The 19,340-nt window shown below is 43.2% G+C and overlaps 1 long non-coding RNA gene across 1 annotated transcript in view; it reads left to right on the top strand.

The window, feature by feature from the left end:
- The first annotated feature begins 2,848 nt into the window (after positions 1-2,848).
- The window catches only part of LOC134757244 (uncharacterized), an 85,538-nt gene continuing 69,046 nt past the window's right edge, over positions 2,849-19,340 (top strand). The window contains exon 1 of the long non-coding RNA XR_010130982.1: positions 2,849-3,349. This is a non-coding gene — a long non-coding RNA (uncharacterized lncRNA). The remainder of the gene's footprint in view (positions 3,350-19,340) is intronic.

Raw genomic sequence — 19,340 nt, 5'->3', positions numbered from 1 at the left:
TCATGTGTGAAGGACTAACGCTGTGCAATTATACACAGTAGAAAGATGTGAAATTAAAAAGTCATTCCAAGTAAGTTTAAATATTACGTTTCTTCCAATGCATGCAATAAATTCTCTGTGTTAAATGTGAAGAAAGAGATCTATTTTAATTTATTCCTGTCCTTAGTAAATAAATGCTAAGTAATCAATGTTTAAAGAGTATCCACCTTGAAGGGCAACAAATTACTGTCCTGCCTAGAGCAACCATACGTCAGTCTAGCCTTCCTTAAAGTCTGCTGGAGCAGTGTTTCCCAGACTTTAATGTGCACACACACCAGTTGCAAATGTTATTAAAATGCAAATTTTGAGTCTGAAGGGCTGGTATAGGGCCCAAGATTCTGCATTTCTAACAAACACCCATGGGATGCTCATACTGCTCCAATAGAACTCTGTTTACAAAAACAGGCCACCAGACCACAGTTACAGTTTGCAGTTTGAATTTTTAAAATATTGCATAAAATATTATTTATTATAGGTGCTGAGGTTGTTCTGGAAGAGTGCCCTACTTACCTTGCCTTAGCCCAGGTCCTGGGTGTGGCCTGTGGACCACACTTCCAAGAGTGAGATCCTAGTGGAATGGCTCTTGGCTGTTGTCCTTGCTCTGTGATTGATTTGCACTTCTCTTTGCATTCAATCCAATTTCAATACCCCCAGCCTGCCTCCTCTCATACCACTGGTTCTTATTATACATAAAATGTGTTCAAAGACCCCGAATTTTAAGAAGACACTGCCATGTGTGCTAATTGTGCATATGTTGTTTCTGAAATTTCAGCTCCTCCTGAATGAAACTCTTTCTATGAAAGAGAAATAATATTTAGTATGCTTCACTGCAATTATGGATGCTGCATTTCTTGATGGTGTATGTGTGCATGCATGTATGTGTGTATACCGTACATACTCTTTTTTTTTTTATTTTTGAGACAAGGTCTCGCTGTGTCACCCACACTGGAGTACAGTGGTGTGATCATAGCTCACCACAGCCTTGAACTTCTGGTCTCAATCAATCCTCCTGCCTCAGCCTCCTGAGTAGCTATGACTACAGGTGTGCAACATTACGCCTGGCTAATTTTTTTTATTTTTTGTAGAGATGAAGTCTCACTGTGTTGGCCAGGCTGGTCTTGAACTCCTGGCCTCCCACATCGGCCTCCCAAAGTGTTGGGATCATAGGTGTGAGCCACCATGCCCAGTCTATACTCTTTTAAAATGAAGTTTATACTTTTTTTTTTTTTTTGAGACTGAATCTGGCTCTGTTGCCCAGGCTGGAGTGCAGTGGCAAGATCTTGACTCACTGCAAGCTCCGCCTCCCGGTTCACGTCACTCTCCTGCCTCAGCCTCCTGAGTAGCTGGGACTACAGGTGCCCACCACCACGCCCAGCTAATTTTTTGTATTTTTTTTAGTAGAGATGGGGTTTCACCACATTAGCCAGGATGGTCTCGATCTTCTGACCTAGAGAGCCGCCCGCCTTGGCCTCCCAAAGTGCTGGGATTACAAGCGTGAGCCACCTTAAAAAAAACTTTTTGAATGGTCCTTGAAGCAAAAACATTTTGCTTTCCCTTGGTTGGGCATTTATTCTCTATCTAGTATAATCAGAATACTTATTGGTGTTACTTTGCTTTTTTAGAGAGCTTTTGTCAGGGGATTAACATGCAAAGGGCATATCAAAATGAACAGGCGTAAAAGGAGCTTCAACTGCTTCTTCAATAGTGGAGGACAAGTCTGATTTGTTTTTAAAAGATAAACTAAACTGTGCTGGCTTAAGATGACCTCATATAATCCATTACTCGTTCATTGCTCTTATTCTTCAAATATGTGTCCTCTTTTTAAAAACACATTGACATGATTACCAAAATCTCAACATACCAATCTGATGAGATGGTTGATCCTCATCAACTTGATATTTTATACTGGGCAGGAATGCTTAATGATATCTTTCAACTCAGAGATTTCATCACACAGCTCGTGTCTACAGCTCACTTGCAAAAATATAAAACAAGGTCCCTTCTAGCATGGTTTCCTCACCATCTATTTCCAAAGAATTCAATAATCTGCCCCCTCCCTTCCTTGTCTGGCTTCTACTCCATTTGCCACAAACCACAAAAGCACTTTTATCCAAATAAATACACCCATTTACTCACATACTGAGCAGCAAGTATACACAAAAATCCACTTTAGAGGAGAGGATCAGTGGGAAGCCAAGGGAAGCACTGCCCCAGCGGGAGAGGGCCGTAAACTCCTCCCATTGCACAGGGGGGATGTTATAAGGAGGTAGCACAGCAAATTAGTTTTCCTTATATTTTAAGCCAATATTTTTTTGCTTCTTAGTAAACATTAATTGAGATCTTCCATTTGCTTTGCACTGTGCTAGGCTTTAGAAAGAATACAGGTTTACAACATTAAACCACTTACTTACAATTCAGCAGCAAGAGTACCACATATGAAGCCACTCACTATGTGGATGCACACACACCCTCACAAACACATAAAGATATATAAATTATAGGATTTCTACAATGTTTCAAGTAGTTCAGAAATATCTTATTTACTCCTCACGACCATCCTGCAAGGTTGGGTATCACTGAGCTCTTCTTATTGAAGGAGAATATGAGGCCCAGGAAGGGTGAGTAATCTTCCCAACATGACAGGGCTGTCAAGTGGCAGAGATGGGACTAAATCCTAAACTTATCTAACTTTGTTTTGGTCAAGAAAACCTCCAGTGGCTTGACCTGATACAAGTGTATTTGTTGCCCAATGTCCTCTGCAGGTGTTCCTGGCTGGCTGGGCTCTTCTGGGAGGTGATTCTCCAAGTGGTGACTCAGGAATCCAGTCCTTTCCATCTTGCAGCTCTGCTATTTCCAACAGGTGGCATTCAGGTCATCAAAGAAGAGGAAGACTGAATGATGATGGCACATTAGATACTGCAACAACTCTTACCCCAAAATGAGATAAATCACTTTTATTTCGTGGTCCATAATTAGTTACATGGCCCCAATAAGATACAGAGGGGTTGAGAAATGAAGTGGCCAGATAGCTGTTTCCCAGAAACAACCTAACCTAATGGAAGGAGAGCAAATATCCTAGCTTTCTCTGCCACAGACTCCAAGGCCACCAAACCTCACTGCTTCTGAATCATGTAGGAGGAACAGCTAAACTGTATGGTGCCAAATTACAAGTCCGGAAAGAAGATCAAAGGATTCAGAGATCATAAGGTTGGAGCACAAAGAAGGAAACCCGATTAGGGTGCTGAAAAGTGGATATGAAGAAGACATTTCTGGCTGAGAAGAACCAGAGTAAACATGCAGAATTGGGAAGGTAAGGATGTCTCACAATGGTGCTGTGAGATATATTATGAGACGTATCACATGCAATGATATATATCACCGGTTGAGCTCCTAGGGGAGGGCAGCACTCTAAAAAAAAAATGGAGCTTAGTAAATGCTTTTCAGCTGATGTAGACTGCAGCCTTTCCAGGGATTTCTCAAAATGGAAGTTCACGGAGGCTGGGGACCCTGTTTTGTATGTTGTATTCTGTTGTTCAGTACCCAGAACTTGACAGTTGCTCAGAAAAGATGTGTTGTGAGTGGTCTATGGGTAAGAGTGGGCTTTAGAAAAATGTGCTGAGAGTGGCCAGGCGCAAGTGGCTCATGCCCGGAATCCTAGAACTTTGGGAGGCTGAGGCAGGAGGATCACGTGAAGCCAGGAGCTTGAGACCAGCCTGGGCGACATAGTGATACCCCCCATCTCTACAAAAAAATTAAAAAATAGCTAAATGTTGTGGTGCAGGCCTGTAGTCCCACTTATTTGGGTGGGTGAGGTAGGAGGATTGCTTAAGCCCATGAGTTTGAGCCTGCAGTGAACTATGATCACAGCACTGCACTCCAGCCGGGGGGGATGGAGGAAGACCCTGTCTGAGAAAAAAAAAAAAAAAAAAAAATGTGCTGAGAGATGGCTAGTTCAAGGTCTTCCAGTTTCATTTTGTCTACTATTGGGCTTTTCATTACCTGAAGGGAGTTGTAAATTTCTTGAATCGCATTACATGTATTTTCCACAAAACGAATTCCTAAAATTTAGTATGGGGGTTGTGTAATGGAGGTGCTGAAAGATCCTTGCCATCAGAGGTGTTGGGGAAAGCTTCTTGGAGATCAGACAGCCAGGCTGGGCTTTTTCAGAGAGAGGATATCCCGAGTAAGGGCAGTGCAGTGGGCCACAGGCCAGCTGGCAGGCACCGTGTGTAAAGGAAGTAGGTTAGGAGGTGTGGTCGTAGAGGGGCCAGAATGCCTGTCTAGAGTAATTTGGAATACAGTGGGCAGCTTTGGGAACATTCGGAGGAGTAATCCAGCAGGAGTGCACAGGATATGTCTGGGAAGCCCAGAGACTGGGGTGGTGGAACAATTCAGAAAGTCTCTGAACTCTCTTTTGCATTGCTCATTTACAGTCGCTTGGCCAATGCCCACCTATCCCATTGCACATTCAGGCATGAGTGCAGGGGCTGTGTCTGTCTCAATCCTTTGTGGAAAGAATGAAATCCTGTGCGAGTCCACACAGGGCGGCCTCTCACAATGTGGTGGCTCAGAAAGTGGAAGGAAGCAATGCATGAGTTAAGAGGGCCTGCCCCTGCTCTACTGCCCAGTGGCCTGGGGAAAGTCACTTCTCTCCTGGTCTTAGTTTTTCCACCTTTACCTAGTCCCCTAAATATGAACACTGAGGAGATGGAGTTGTAGTGATTATGGAAAACTAAAAGTTAAAGAGCATGTTTAAAGACTTTGTTTTATTTTATTTTATTATACTTTAAGTTCTATGGTACATGTGCACAATGTGCAGGTTAGTTACATATGTATACATGTGCCATGCTGGTGTGCTGCACCCATTAACTCATCATTTAGCATTAGGTATATCTCCTAAAGCTATCCCTCCCCCCTCCCCCCACCCCACAATAGTCCCCGGAGTGTGATGTTCCCCTTCCTGTGTCCATGTGTTCTCATTGTTCAATTCCCACCTATGAGTGAGAATATGCAGTGTTTGGTTTTTTGTTCTTGCGATAGTTTACTGAGAATGATGATTTCCAATTTCATCCATGTCCCTACAAAGGACATGAACTCATCATTTTTTATGGCTGCATAGTATTCCATGGTGTATATGTGCCACATTTTCTTAATCCAGTCTATCATTGTTGGACATTTGGGTTGGTTCCAAGTCTTTGCTATTGTGAATAGTGCTGCAGTAAACATACGTGTGCATGTGTCTTTATAGCAGCATGATTTATAGTCCTTTGGGTATATGCCCAGTAATGGGATGGCTGGGTCAAATGGTATTTCTAGTTCTAGATCCCTGAGGAATCGCCACACTGACTTCCACAATGGTTGAACTAGTTTACAGTCCCACCAACAGTTGTTTTTTTTTTAATAAAAACAAACAAAAAAAGAAGGTGAAGGGAGTGTGAGCTGGTGGTGCATAGGACAGGCTGAGGTGGAGAGCACATTAGCCTCTGCAGCTGGGGAACCTCGCTTGGTTTCCTTATTCTTGCCAGGAACCTTTCTGGACCCCCACAGAAATCACTCGCCCTGACCCACCATGGACCCAACGCCTCTTCCTGCCACATTAGATTGTACCTCCCTTTATCCTTCTGGACTTGTACAAGTTGAAAAGGGTTTGCTTCTTATATAGGTTCCTGATCTTTTCCAGCCACCAGGCAAAACCACATTCTACCATTGCTAAGTTCACAGGAACACCATGAACTCAGCTGCTTTCATGAAAAAAGGAGGCTATCTGGCGCGGCAGCAGGAAGAGGCAATGGGTCGTGGTGGGTCTGGGAAGCCAGTGAGTCTTTTTGTGCCTCAGTTGCCACATGTGTAAAAGGCAGATGATACTGCTCTGCCTGAAAGCTGTCCTGGGTGACCTCCCACATCTGCCTGCCCCCCATCTCCCTCCTCTGTTCCCACTCCCATACCCCCTGTGCTCCCAGCTCTCTGATTCTGTGAAACTCAATGCCTGGGACAGCCCATCACAAGTCACTCTCCATTCTTCTGGTTTCCATAGGGATACAGAGAGGTACCTGACAAGAATCTGGCACCCAAGCCTTGCAAACTGCAGTGACTAACGTGACAGCTCCACCTCCACTTGACTTAAGTGATGTGTGTCCCCGTTTGAGAGTCATGACACAGGACCTTGTGCTCTGAAGTTCTAGAAGTCCTAAACCCCAGGCCTAGGTTTTTGTATGTTGGGAAAAAAACTTTCCGATTTGCAAAGCGCTGTCATGTGAGCCTGTTCTCCCCAAGACTGAGGATGATAAACAACCCCAGTGAGCCCATGACCTGGCTGCTGTGAGTTCCAAGGGAGGGGAGCACTCCCTGACCATGTGAGGTGCCCCACACCCTCTCTCTTCCCTTACTCACAGCCTTCCACACCCCCACCAGGGAATGCTGGAGGAGAGGAGCTACTGCTCAAGTCTCCCAACCAGGGTGAGCTCTGGGCCACCCCCGCTGCCTCCCAGTCACAGGTGGCTAAGAGGAAGGGTGCTCCCAGCTCAGATTTGTGGCTGGAACAAGAGAGTCTCAGGAGAAAAGCTGAGCAAATTGGGTCAGACTTCTGAACAGGGTTGGGAGATTCCTTGGAGTGACTGGGTATGTGTCAGCTGCTTAATGATTCCAGTGTCTTCTCCCAACTTGTAAGGCACCGCCCTCCCCTTGGGGAGCTGCAGCTGCCAAGGAGCGCTGCTCAGTGCTCTGGCTGCTGTGACGCGCGTGCTTAATAATAATGAGCATCATTTATGAAACCCTTAAAATATGCCAGGCAGCCTTCTAACCACTTCACAAATGTAGCTGCTTCACAAGCTTGGGATAAAAATGCAGTCACAATCTTTCAAATGTGTACACTAAATGCCTTGGCACCCCTGTTATGTCTATGTAAGAGCCCCAAGACCCCAGGAAGGCTTCTTCAGTCTAAAAAGTCGGTCCAGATGAGTATTGCCCTAAGGCATTAAACCCAAAGCCTTCCTTAGTGTACCAAGGAGCCTCCTTGTTTTTGGCTATAGTTGCCACTGCCTGGCGGTCACCATTAAGATTCTACAAAATCCCTGACTGTGGACTTCCTCCCAGCGAAACAGATGACAAAAACCCCTGCCCATTCCAGGAGCCAGATCCCTTCAGACAGGCACTTTCAGAATGGGAACAAGGCCAAAAACACTGCACATGTAAGGATGGCATCTGCTCTTCTCCACTGTCCTTGGTGTGTGTGTTCTCAACTCAGGGACCCTTGGCTGGCAAACAACAAGTGCCAGGCACAGCTCTGGCACTTTATATGCAGTCCTCTGCATTCACACACACAGTTATTTTTCCAGACTCAGCTACCCACCATACTTCCTACTGTGCTATGGATCTCATCCCCTAAATGGCAAAGAAGGGCTACCTCTCCATACACAACACCAAGCCTATTTCCTGTCTCAGTAGGCCTGGTGTGCTTTTCAGGGAATTGTCCCACCTTATTATTCGTGGGTGATCTTTTTGAATTCTCACATCTCTTTGCATAATTAGCTCCATCCCACAAAAGAGGAAACAGGTAGAATGATGTGAAGGGACTTGCTCAAAGTCAGACAGCTAAGACCTGGTTGAAGTGAGACTTAAACTCACACCCTGAACACACTCTTCACAGCACGGTTTCATCCTGCCAAAGCATTCTTGGCTGGGACATCCACCTGAGTTGAAGTCAAGGGAAGAGGTTCTTGAGGCAGGTTAAGGTGTTTCTCTGTGGAGCCATTGGACCTGGGCTCAATGGGAAGAACCAGGTGGAGACAGCCAAGCTGAAAGGCCTTATCTGAACTCCAGTAGAGGAGATGAACATCGAGTCGTTTGTGAGTAGCCAGAACAAGTCATGCCACATGCGGGGTGTGGTAGTTTCGTACACATGTTGGCCTTGGACTGTGGCCTGGCCTGGCACTCTTACTAGGCTAAGGGCCTGGGTTAAGGAGACCCAGGAGGGTAAATGTGAGAGAATCTACAGGCACGTGTGCCAGTTTTGTGCCTCCCTCCACTCCTAGGCTGTGTTTTTGGCCTCAAACTCAGCGCTCGCCTTTTTGGCCATAATCGCCTCTATACTAGGTCTGATGCTTTTTGGACAAAAACTCATGGGAAGAAGGGCTTTTTCTGGTCTCACTTGACAGTCATTTGGATACATGAACTTGCCTTTTCCAGTACCACCCCGATCACCCCTTTGTCTCCTAATAAAGGCCCATCATGGTGAAACACTGTCTGGTCCAAACAAGAAGCTGGCATGGAAAATCCTTAAACAGAAGTGAGATTTGAGTCCCAGTTAAGAGCCAAGCAACGAATGGAGAAATAAGAGAGCTGAGGTTATGGGCACAGAGAACAGAAAGAGCAGGTGGCTCTGAGAGAGAGACCCATATTGTGGGGTGAGAGGTGGAGGAATGTTAACAGGAAGTAAGCTGCGAACCACCAAGCCAAAGCAAACACAGGCTCCAAAACGGCCCATATGGCCTATCCATAAGGAAGGCGGCCAAGACAGAGCACAGCAGGAGGAGGGGAGGGGAGAACGCCCGGCTCCTTGCTCAACTGTCAACAACTGGGGGAGATGGTGCCAGTGATCCATTCTGGGCTCTACTTGAATAACTCAGATGGGGTGTCTTTGCCCCTTAGATCAGAGTAAGATGGGCTTGAATTCTATCATCACCCCCTACCCCAACCCCACCAGCCTGTGGAAATGTAAAACTCTCCCCCTGGTTTCTATGAATTCCTGAGGGCGTTTGTAATTGTCATCTCCTCTGGTAAGCTTCTACTTTCCAGTGTACGGTGTCTGTCGTGCACCATAACCCAGGCATGAAACACAGCACCCCACCCCCCGCTGCTTCCGTTTCCATGCACTTCTGCCCTCTCCACTTCCAAATTAGACCCTAAAGGATTTGGGTTTGAGAAGTGATGGAAGAGAGGATTGGTCATGATGATATAAAGCAGTTTATATGACAATGCTTTTTCTCATATATCTGCTTGCCTTTGGGCTTTTTCAAGGACTAAACACTTTACTACTACATGAACCTAAATATATATATATATATATATATATATATATCTTTTTCATGACAGAAGGCTTTTATGACATGATGGGTTTTTATATAAGTATCAGATAATAACCATAATTATAGCTAACATTTATTAAGAATGTACCAGGTACCAGACACAATTAAGAAGTTTATATGAGTAATTCATTTTATTCTTACATTATCACCATTTTACAGACTAGAAAGAAGCCCTACTAGAGATTGAGTGGTACCCTCTTCAAGGGTTCACAGCTAATAAATAGCAGGACAGGGATTTGAGCCCAGGCACTCTGACGCCAAACCTGCATTCACCACTAATGCCTGTCTAGATCCACAGGAGACCCGAACATCCCTGGAGAGGGCGAAGAGCAGCTACAGGAGTACCAGGACCGTTTGTGTGGGAAGCAGAAGTTGAAGGAAGAGAGAAAGGAGATGAGAAGGCCTGATTGATTATTAGGTCAACAGAATCTGGGCACTGAGAGGGAATGATCTATTTCGTGAACAGACTGCTTTGCTCTTGGAGTCATAGTCTCTGGAACTGGATCAGAGAAAAACCCAGAAAATAAATGCAGCTTTAGTGAACAGAGAAGTAACCTTAGCCTGAACCCAGAGAAACAGGGTATGGAAATTAAGATGAGAACTCGGGCTTCCTGGAAGGCTGGGCAGGAGGCTCTGTCTCTGTTCTATGCTGCAGAGACAAGAAGGTTCTTGGCTCCTTGCCACTGGCAATGAGAATAATGGGACAGAAAGTGGGGAAAGCCTGTTAAGCCTGAAACAACAAGAGGAGGAAAGAATGTTACCAGAGTCTTGTAAGAGCTAGAACCTAAGAGAAAATGCAGTGCGGCCACTGCCAGAACTGTGCGAAGGCCAAGAGGAAATCAGAGAATGCCCTAAACTCTCTCTTTTTCCCACCCCCTAAACTCACACTGTTACCTCCCATTTCCCAAACCTAACTAAAAGCTGAAGGCAAGGTACTCTAGTAATATGGTACATAAAGAAACACAGAGCAAGGCACAGAAAGGCAAAGAATGGATTAGGGTGGAAGGGTAGAAACCGAAAATAACCAGCACCTCCTATGACCCAGCAAGTCTACTTGAGCTTTATACAGTAAAGAGGCTCAATGCACTGTGTACAATGTGCATGGACAAGAAGGTTGGCAGCAATACTATCTGCAAAAGGCCCAAGCTGGAGACTACTCAAATATCCACTCATAGTAGAATGGATAAATAAACTGTGTTACATTCATTTATACCTAGGGACACCAAAGCAATGAAATTAATTAACCACAGCTATACACAATGGCAAGGATGAATTCCACAAACAAGGTTGAGTTAAAACGCAAGGAAAGTATAATTCTATATATATTAAGTTTGAAATTGAGCTAAACTAACTTACATTACTTATGAATACATATAGGTGATAAAACTATGTATATACATAATATATGTATATTAAAATGTGTGTGTGTGTATATATATATATATATAGAAAATGATTATCACAAAAATCAGGATAGTGTTTACCTTTAGGTGAGACGACAGAATTATGATACAAGCTGTTCAAGGGGAAAGGGAGGAAAGGGAGACCTGTGGATGGTGGCAGTGTTCTATGTCTTGATCTAGCTGTGGTTACACAGATGTTTGCTTTACATGTATTCATGAAAAATATGTTTTAGCTACATATTTGTAACATCCTTAATAATACAAATAAAAATGGAAAACATGTTGATATGATTTTCCGACATTCGCTAGACATATGCATATATATAGTATATTTGAGATAATCACTGCATTTGCAACTTTTCTCAATGCTAGAGCATAAGAATTTTCTGAAACCCATGACAACTCCTTTCTAAGTTAGTTTTAAGGCTAAATAATATTGCTGAATAATGTATATTATAAAGTAGTTAACTATTCCCTTATCAATGACATCTGGGTTGTATCAATACTGTTTCATTTATGATACTTCTTGCCCTTTCTAATAAGTAGTTATTTTAAGGAATTCTAACCCATACTTTCATACTCCCGGCTTTCTTTGGGTGATAAGAGAAAAATGAAAAGAGTGTTAGTTAATAGTTCCAACTGACCCCCTAGTCTAAGCTATCTCTCCCTATGATTAGCCCTATCATCCTTTCTACTTGTCCTTCATGCCACTTATCATAATTGTAAAATGTGCAATTAGTTGGCAATTAGTTGTCCCTGCACTTACTTGGTCAATGTCTATCACCCCTACTGGGACCTCCAGGAAGGCAGAGAACACGTCTGCTTTGTTGATCTCTGTCCTCAGTGCCAACACAAATCCTGCCTAGCACAAGGGTGCTCATTAAATATTTGTCAAAGGAATAAATTAATGCATGAATTAAGGAATGAATTTGAATGTATCCAGTCTTTCTGCCCTGCCCAACTTTGAAAATGAGTTTATCTCCTCCAGGAAAAAGCTTCACAAAATAGAGACACCCCTGAATGTACAAGCAGAGGCCTAATTGAGAGGGACGAGGGTGTGGATGGGACCCTTTACTAGTTGTGATACAAAATAGAGGGTCTCCAAAATTCTTTCCATTCCCCAAATCTCAGGATGCAGTCACCTAGCCAGGGCCAAGACTCAAGACAGGAAGAGTAGGACCCTGTATCAGAACGGAGAGATAGTATTTGTTTAAAAGTAACTGAAGAGTTACTGGAAGTCATGTTCTTTTCTACTGAGACAAACAAACAAAGGTTTGTTTGTTTTTTTAAGCTAGTTTATTTGGCCATATATGTAAATGAGCGTCAAAGGAGTGACCAAAAAAAAAAAAAACCCAAAACTTCTTAAGTGCAATAATTTTTTAAAGTCTTACTAGAATGTGGAAAGACTTAAATAAAAGACACATTTTTCAATAGTTTGTCTCAAAATATGAGGTCACTAATTTTCCATGTCTTATGCTTTTTTACACACTAAATTGAGAAGTCCTGAAAAAACTGTGTTTCTCCCATCTTTATCGGAATCAAGAACAAGTAACATTTCTTGTTAGGATATAAAACAGGGAAACATAGTTCACATATATTGCACAAAATTATTTAAAAAGAAAACTCTGGAAAGAGAACTATGCACGATGGAAAACTGAAAATTCTCCAATTTCAAGATGAGTCAGCAAATAACTTTTATATGACAGCGACCTGGGAACCCTGCTGAACAGAAAAACCTACTTTAATGGGAAATCAGACCTATTTCCTGACTTTTAGGAACCATAATCATTTGAAGACCTCTTTTAGGTGATGTGTCCATGTCTTTGCCTGTTGAAATTTATTAGGAACAGAATATGATATTCCCAGGACAATACTGACCCACAGGAAAGGATCCTCACTCAATGGAATGTAATTACATCAGGCCTCCTTGTCCCAACCTTTCAGGCTTTTCTTTCCCACATGGTGCAAGCTGTTCGGTGGGGCTGCCAGGTTTTAATTAGAAAGTCTTACGTTTCCAGGGAAATCATCGGCACCTGGCTTCTTGCTTACACCTCTCCCAATCCTTCTCTCTTTCACCCCCAAATATTAATTTCCCCTTGCCTCAAAAGGGACATGCTTTTGCCAAGGATTCTTAATCCTTAGCATGTTGCTCACTCAAAGAAAGGAGGTGGAGAAGGCAGGGGAGAGGAGAGAAGAGAAGAAATGGTGAGTTCTTTCCTTTCAACATTGATCATCCAAATAGTTTTGGTATTTCCTGGTGCTTTGCTCGGTGCCTTCTTATTTGAGATGAAACTGCCCACTATGTAATTACCTATGTATTTTTAACTGATAAAATTGCTACCCTCTTATTCCCAATGGAATTGGGGCATAGAAAATGAATAGAGTGTCAAGATCCTGAGGCAATAACACCAATCTACTTAGTAACTACTCCCCATCTCCCTGTTACCTCTGAATTCATATAGTTGTCTCAAATTTTCATTAGCTCAAAATTAATTTTTCTACTAAAATGTCATAAATGGTGAACAATACCTAGTTTCTTGCAGTAAGAATAGGACCAGCTAGAATAAAAAATTTGTGTCTTCCCCTTTCTCAAGCACAAAGCTAGCCAGACACAGACACAGACACATTGTTCAATGTATTCGTCACCTTTGGTCTGTCTGCCCAACAGCCCTCTCTTTTTCTGGGAATGGTAGTGCCCTCTCTTTGGGGAATTGTCTCTTCTCTAATCAAGTAGATTTATTAAAGACGTGGGGCTAGAAAGGCCGGCTCCATCTGAGAGTATGCCCAAGATTCTAATACACTGGGAAGTTGTTAAATTTCTCTAGCAGGATTTCCAGCCAAGTATAACTTCAATACATTTTTAGAAAGAAAATTTGCCAAGAGCTTTTGTGTTTAGGAAGATGCAGAAAGTCATCCTGGGAAAGATGATACTCGATGTTTCCCTACAACACTTAGATGGTCTAGGTTATGCAGACTTGGCCACTCTCCAGGAAGAAGGGTGTGTTACACACTCCGGGTTCAGAACCGCTGAGATGTTTGTGCAGTTCTACAGAATGAAAGCCTCTCTGATGGATCGAGACAGTCCTAACAGAAGTTCCCCGGGACATCAAGGGCCCCAGAGAAGAACTTCACAGGCAGGAAGCAGGAGTCTGGATCAATGAACAAGGCCACGGGTTTATAGGAAGAGCTGGTTCCAGGAGTGTAGCCTGGGCTGGACTCCTGCATGCTCAGCCAAGACCAGCCACCCTGCTGTGGTATTTATGTTTGGGAGGCTATAAATAACCTTCTGCATATAACTGAAGAGAGCCTACATCTTGAAGCCTGAAGGTGAGGTTAATTCAGAGCCAGTGCAGGACTCATGAGGGCCCATTGCCACAGCAGACAACATGCAGAGCACCCTGCAAACCACACTAGGGCATTAACTGCCCAAACAGCCTAAAGCTTGGGAGCCAAACTAACCCATTTGCACTAAACAAGTTGCCAGGTTTCTGTACAATTTAAGTTGGGAGCAAAGGCTTCAGAAGAAAACAATAAATTTCCTACTAATATGGCCAGATGAGGAAGGTTGTTGTGTAATTGATTGGAACAAATATAAACGTAGAAATGTAAATGGGTTATAGCCAATATTAAATGGCTCATATTAAAGATACCTCTCTACATGAATATTCACTCAGAAGATCCATGACTTTTTAAATGTCCACTTGTCCATCACTGGTGTTTAGTGTTGGAAGAGAGGGTGCCTTTGTGTGAATGGTCTGTCAGTCAGGAGGTGCTTACAGCAGAACTCTGGATGCACATCACTAGAAAGTGTTTATGCATTCCCCCCACACTGGTATTTAACTGCATCTGTCTGCATCCTTCAGAGTTAAGGCCAAGCCATCTCCATTTCTAATTCAGTAGAGACACATACTTCATAAATGAAAAATTGATGTCTGTAATCCCGACATTTTGGGAGGCCGAGGTGGGCGGATCACTTGAGGTCAGGAGTTCAAGACCAGCCTGGCCAACATAGTGAAACCCTGTCTCTACTAATAATACAAAAATTAGCCGGGCATGGTGTCAGGTGCCTGTAATCCCAGCTACTCAGGAGGATGAGGTAGGAGAATCACTTGAACCCAGGAGGTGAAGGTTGCAGTGAGCCAGTATTGCACCACTGCACTCCAGCCTGGGCTACAGAGTGAGACTCCTTCTCAAAAACAAAAAAGAAAGAAAGTAAAACTGAGACATAAGAGGACAAAATACCTGAAATCAAAACTCAACAGGTTGTGATACTTCATAGTATTGGTGTTTTAGCAGTGTGGTTGTGACCATGGACCTTAGAACTAAAGTGTCTTGGTTCAAATTCTAGCTTGATCACTTACTAGCTGTGTGACTTTGGGAAAGTTACTTACATTTTCTGATCCCCTACTCCTCATAGAATAGAGATAGTAATGGTACCCATTTCACACTTGCTCAGAGCACTTACATTAGCCTACAGTTGGGCAAAATCATCTAACACAAAGCCTATTTTATAACAAAGTGTTGAATATCTCATGTAATTTGTTGAATACCGTACTGAAGGTGAAAAATTGGATGGTTGTATAGGTACTTGATGTATGGTTATACCGAATGCATATTGCTTTCACACCATTATAAGGCTGAAAAAATCATTTAAATAGAACCATAGTCAATTAAGACTATCTGTATTATCTCACACAACTTCTGAGGGTCAAGTGTGACTTAGCTGGATAGTACCCAGGAGTGGCTTAGCTGGATAGTTTTCACTGAGGGTCTCTCGTGAGGTTACAGTCAAGTTGTCAGCAGGGACTTCAGTCATTTGAAGTCTTGACTAGGGCTGGAGGACCCACTTCCAAAATGGCCTCATGTGGCTATTGGCAGGAGACTTCAGCTCATTACCATATGGGCCTCTCTGTAGTGCTGACTACAACATAGCACCTGGCTTCCCCAGCGTGAATAATGGGAGGGAGACAGAGACAGAGATAGAGGTCAAATGGAAGCCATGGTGTCTTTTATAACTTAAACATGGAAGCAACATACTATTTTTTCTTTCATACTATATTGGTCACATAGACCCACCCTGGTGCACTGCCGGAGGGAACTTCACAAGGGTGACATTGTCAGAAGGTAGGGATCATTGGCAGTCACCTGGTAGGCTGGCTACCACACCAGCAGAACCAAGGGGAGCAGACACTGAGTCTTATTGACACTTCTTGACTCCCTGGACCATCCATATCTCATATGAATCAATCACTGCCTTTCTGTGCTTAAGTTGTTGTGAGAAGTGTTTGGTCCATTGCTACGAAAAAGTTCTTGACTGGGATAATTGTTAGCTCTTATTGAGCACTTAATCAATGCCATGCAGTGTGCTTGAACCTTCATGACAACTCCATGAGTTAGGGATTATCATTCTTAATTTCCTTTTCCCAGATGAAAAAAACTGAGGCTGAGAAATTATGTGGCTTGGCGAAAAGTCATGCAACTGGCAAGTGGTAGATCCAAGTTTCAAACCCAAGTAGTCTTATCTAGAGCCTTGTCTCTTCCTATTATGAAAGGTCACCTTTTTTTTTTTTTTTTTGAGATGGAGTCTCGCTCTGTCACCCAGGCTGGAGTGCAGTGGCTCAATCTTGGCTCACTGCAACCTCCGCCTCCCGGGTTCAAGCGATTCTCATGCCTCAGCCTCACGAGTAGCTGGGACTACAGGCACATGCCGCCATGCCCAGCTAATTTTTTGTATTTTTTAGTAGAGATGGGGTTTCACCATGTTAGCCAGGCTGGTCTCCGTCTCCTGAACTTGTGATCTGCCTGCCTCGGCCTCCCAAACTGCTGAGATTACAGGCGTGAGCCACTGCACCTGGCTGAAAGGTGACTCTTAAGCATTTCCCCTCTTGATTCAGTTTGAGATCTTTCTCCCCTAAGATGGGCTCTCAGCTTGCATTCTCTCATAGGGTGGTTCACATATAAGCTGAAACTGGGCCCATATCCAATGAGTACTGGGTGGATGGCCCAGGCTAAAAGCTGAAGTGAATCATAGGAGAGAAAACTGTTGCCCTGCTAAGCCATTCCTATTGTGGCATCCATGATGCATATCCAGCAGAGGCCAACCAGTCATCTGTCACCAACCCAAGGTGCCTTCAGTTTCTGATCCCAGTAATTGAGGACATGTGTTACTCTGCAAACAGTCCTGATGGGAAATGGCTGGTGGTTCTTCCCCTCTGATGCTTGGGAAATGAGAGGGCAAAGGAGGGGAGTAGAGAGGAGGCTGAACACTTTTATTTTTTTTTATGTTAACAGCTCTAAATGATTAAGGGTAGGAAGGGAATGGCAATAGAACATAAAAATGCTTTGTGTAGAGTTCACATTTACTCGCACTTTTAACTCCACTGTGGCTTATTAGTTCACGGGAAAAATTACAAAAGGAAATAAAAACCTGACTATGAATCCAGTATAAACAATTTGCAGCCATAGTAACCAAGAAAGTGCAACTCCTAGATTAAAAAAAAAAAAAAGTCTTTGCAAGAGTGTCCATGCGGAGGATGTCAGGAAATGGTTACAGAGTGAAGAACTCAGTCAACCCCTGGTCAGTGAAGCAAAGCAGCTCTGAAGAGGCTGCGTGCATACCCTGCATACCCTGGCTAAGATGTACATCAGGAGTTGGCAAAGTTCTAATTCCTATTTGATAGAGTTTCCAACTCAGCTGTAAATATTCACTCAAGAATAAAACAACGTCAAAAGACTTTGCCTGACAAGAATTTGATTTTTGTTGTTGTTGTTTAAATCAACTTTGGTTTGCATGAGTTCAACCCAACTTCACTGCAGGAAGACAATAGGGTGTGTGGCTTCTTGTGTGTTTCCACATTAGCTTTGGAATGACTCGAAGCCGCCTTGTGAATTCAATTCTGGATAAAATACAGCAACTCAGGACTCAGAACCACACCCTATCTTTTCACCTTTGGGATATGAGTCATCAGCTTCTAATTTGTGTAGCCAGATCCTAGCAATGTATGGTCCCAGGATCTCAGAGGAAGTCCAAGCAAGTGCCAGTAGTTTTGGAGGTCCTGGGGCAATCACCCAAATGGGAATTGTGGGCACCTATCCCACCCAGCTATCAAATTTGAGAGTAAAAGCATCTTTAAGGGTCATCTAATCCAATGAGCCATATGATGCCTGAATTCCCTCTTTTCCTGTTTGTGCCAGAGGACGTTCATCCCATGCTTGGAGCCCCACCCTTTGAGAAGGAGAGCTCCCCAAGGCAACTAATACAGTGTGACTGCAAAATACTCTTTCTTAAAGAGTCTGTCTCTTTGTAAATTACAACACACAGTTCCTTCAAGCAAGTCAAATATTCATGTATTTGAGAATGAATGGCTATTTTGTCCTCAGATTTCTCTAGTCTAAACCATAAGAATTCTTAACTATTCTTTATCTAGTTACTTCCCTCTGAACACCTCCGGAGGACTTCTTGAAGTTCAGTCCCTCATATGAACACAGCACTCAATGTATATTCTGTTCAGGGAGAGGAACCAACACCATTATCAGTTTCTTCATTCTGAGATTTTACTTCTATTGACTTTGTTTCCTATTTATCTGTTTCTTAAAGCCTGTGGTATTTTGAACTCATAATTAATTTACTTCCCACTAGAATTTTTGGCTAGGCCACGCCCTTGGTCACCAATCACCAGTTCTGCTCTACTCTCTGAGCACATGGAAGTAGTACACTTCCCTGCCTCTTGAAGATAGCTATGGTCATTGTGACAGAATGCAATATTTTGTCTCTGCCCTTCTTTCCTGGAATACAGTTCCTAAAATCCTTAGAATCTCCCAAATGATAAGTGTATTTTGTATGCTAATGAGATGACTGGTGGCTGGGGTTCCTGGATGGCTTCAGGATAGGAACTGGTTGCTAAAAGAACCAACCATGTGATTAGAGGATTGGAACTTGGTTTCACACCCTCTGCCTTTCTGGGAGGGGCGAGGGGCTAGAGGTTGAGTTGATCATCAATGGCCAATGATTTAATCAATCATGCCTATATCATGAAGCCTTCATAAAAAAATTAAGCAAAGGGATTTGGAGAGCTTCCAGGTTGGTGAACAAGAATGCATCCACATGCTGGGAAGATGGAGCACCCCAAATTCCATGGAGACAGAAACTTCTGTGCTCGGGATCCTTTAGTGGTGCATTCTTGTAGGACTGAGGCCTTAACCTGTGGGGTCGGCACCAACTCTGGGCAGATAGTGTCAGAAATGAGTTAAATTGTAGGACACCTAGTTGAAAATTGGAAAAATTGGTTGATGTGAGAAAAATCCCCACAAATTTAGTGTTAGAAGTGTTGTGAGAATAGAGAAAAACAGTTTTTTAAATAGTCATGTTGCCAGCTGTGGCCAATAAGAAATGAGTAGAGTATCACATGTCAATTCCAGGTTCAGGCACTTAAGTGCTTATTCTCATCTTTCCAGGCATCTCTTTGCCCATCCTGACTATTGTCAACCCATGTGTTGATACAGAGTTGTCATAGATTGAATCAAGCTGGAATGCTGAGCCAACACATGGAGGACAGCAGCCCTAGCACGCTGCCCAGACATGCTTGAGTGAAAAATAAACTGTTATTGCATTGTGCACAAGATTTTGGGATTGCTTTTGCCGTATAACGCTTTTCCAAATCAATGTCTAAGTGTTTTTACATGCAGGGTCAGATTTACCACTCACACATTCTCCCATACCTCCTTTTTGCACTTTAGTAATTGGTTTTTGGATTCGATTTAGCAACTTATATTTGTTTTTCTCATAAAAATTAGTTTTAATCATTTCAGTTCAATG

The sequence above is a fragment of the Gorilla gorilla genome, chromosome 16, assembly GCF_029281585.2.
Source record: "Gorilla gorilla gorilla isolate KB3781 chromosome 16, NHGRI_mGorGor1-v2.1_pri, whole genome shotgun sequence".
Classification (NCBI taxonomy): Eukaryota; Metazoa; Chordata; class Mammalia; order Primates; family Hominidae; genus Gorilla; species Gorilla gorilla.
Note: the sequence above shows the minus strand (reverse complement) of the source record. Positions and strands in the feature narration are given on the sequence as shown.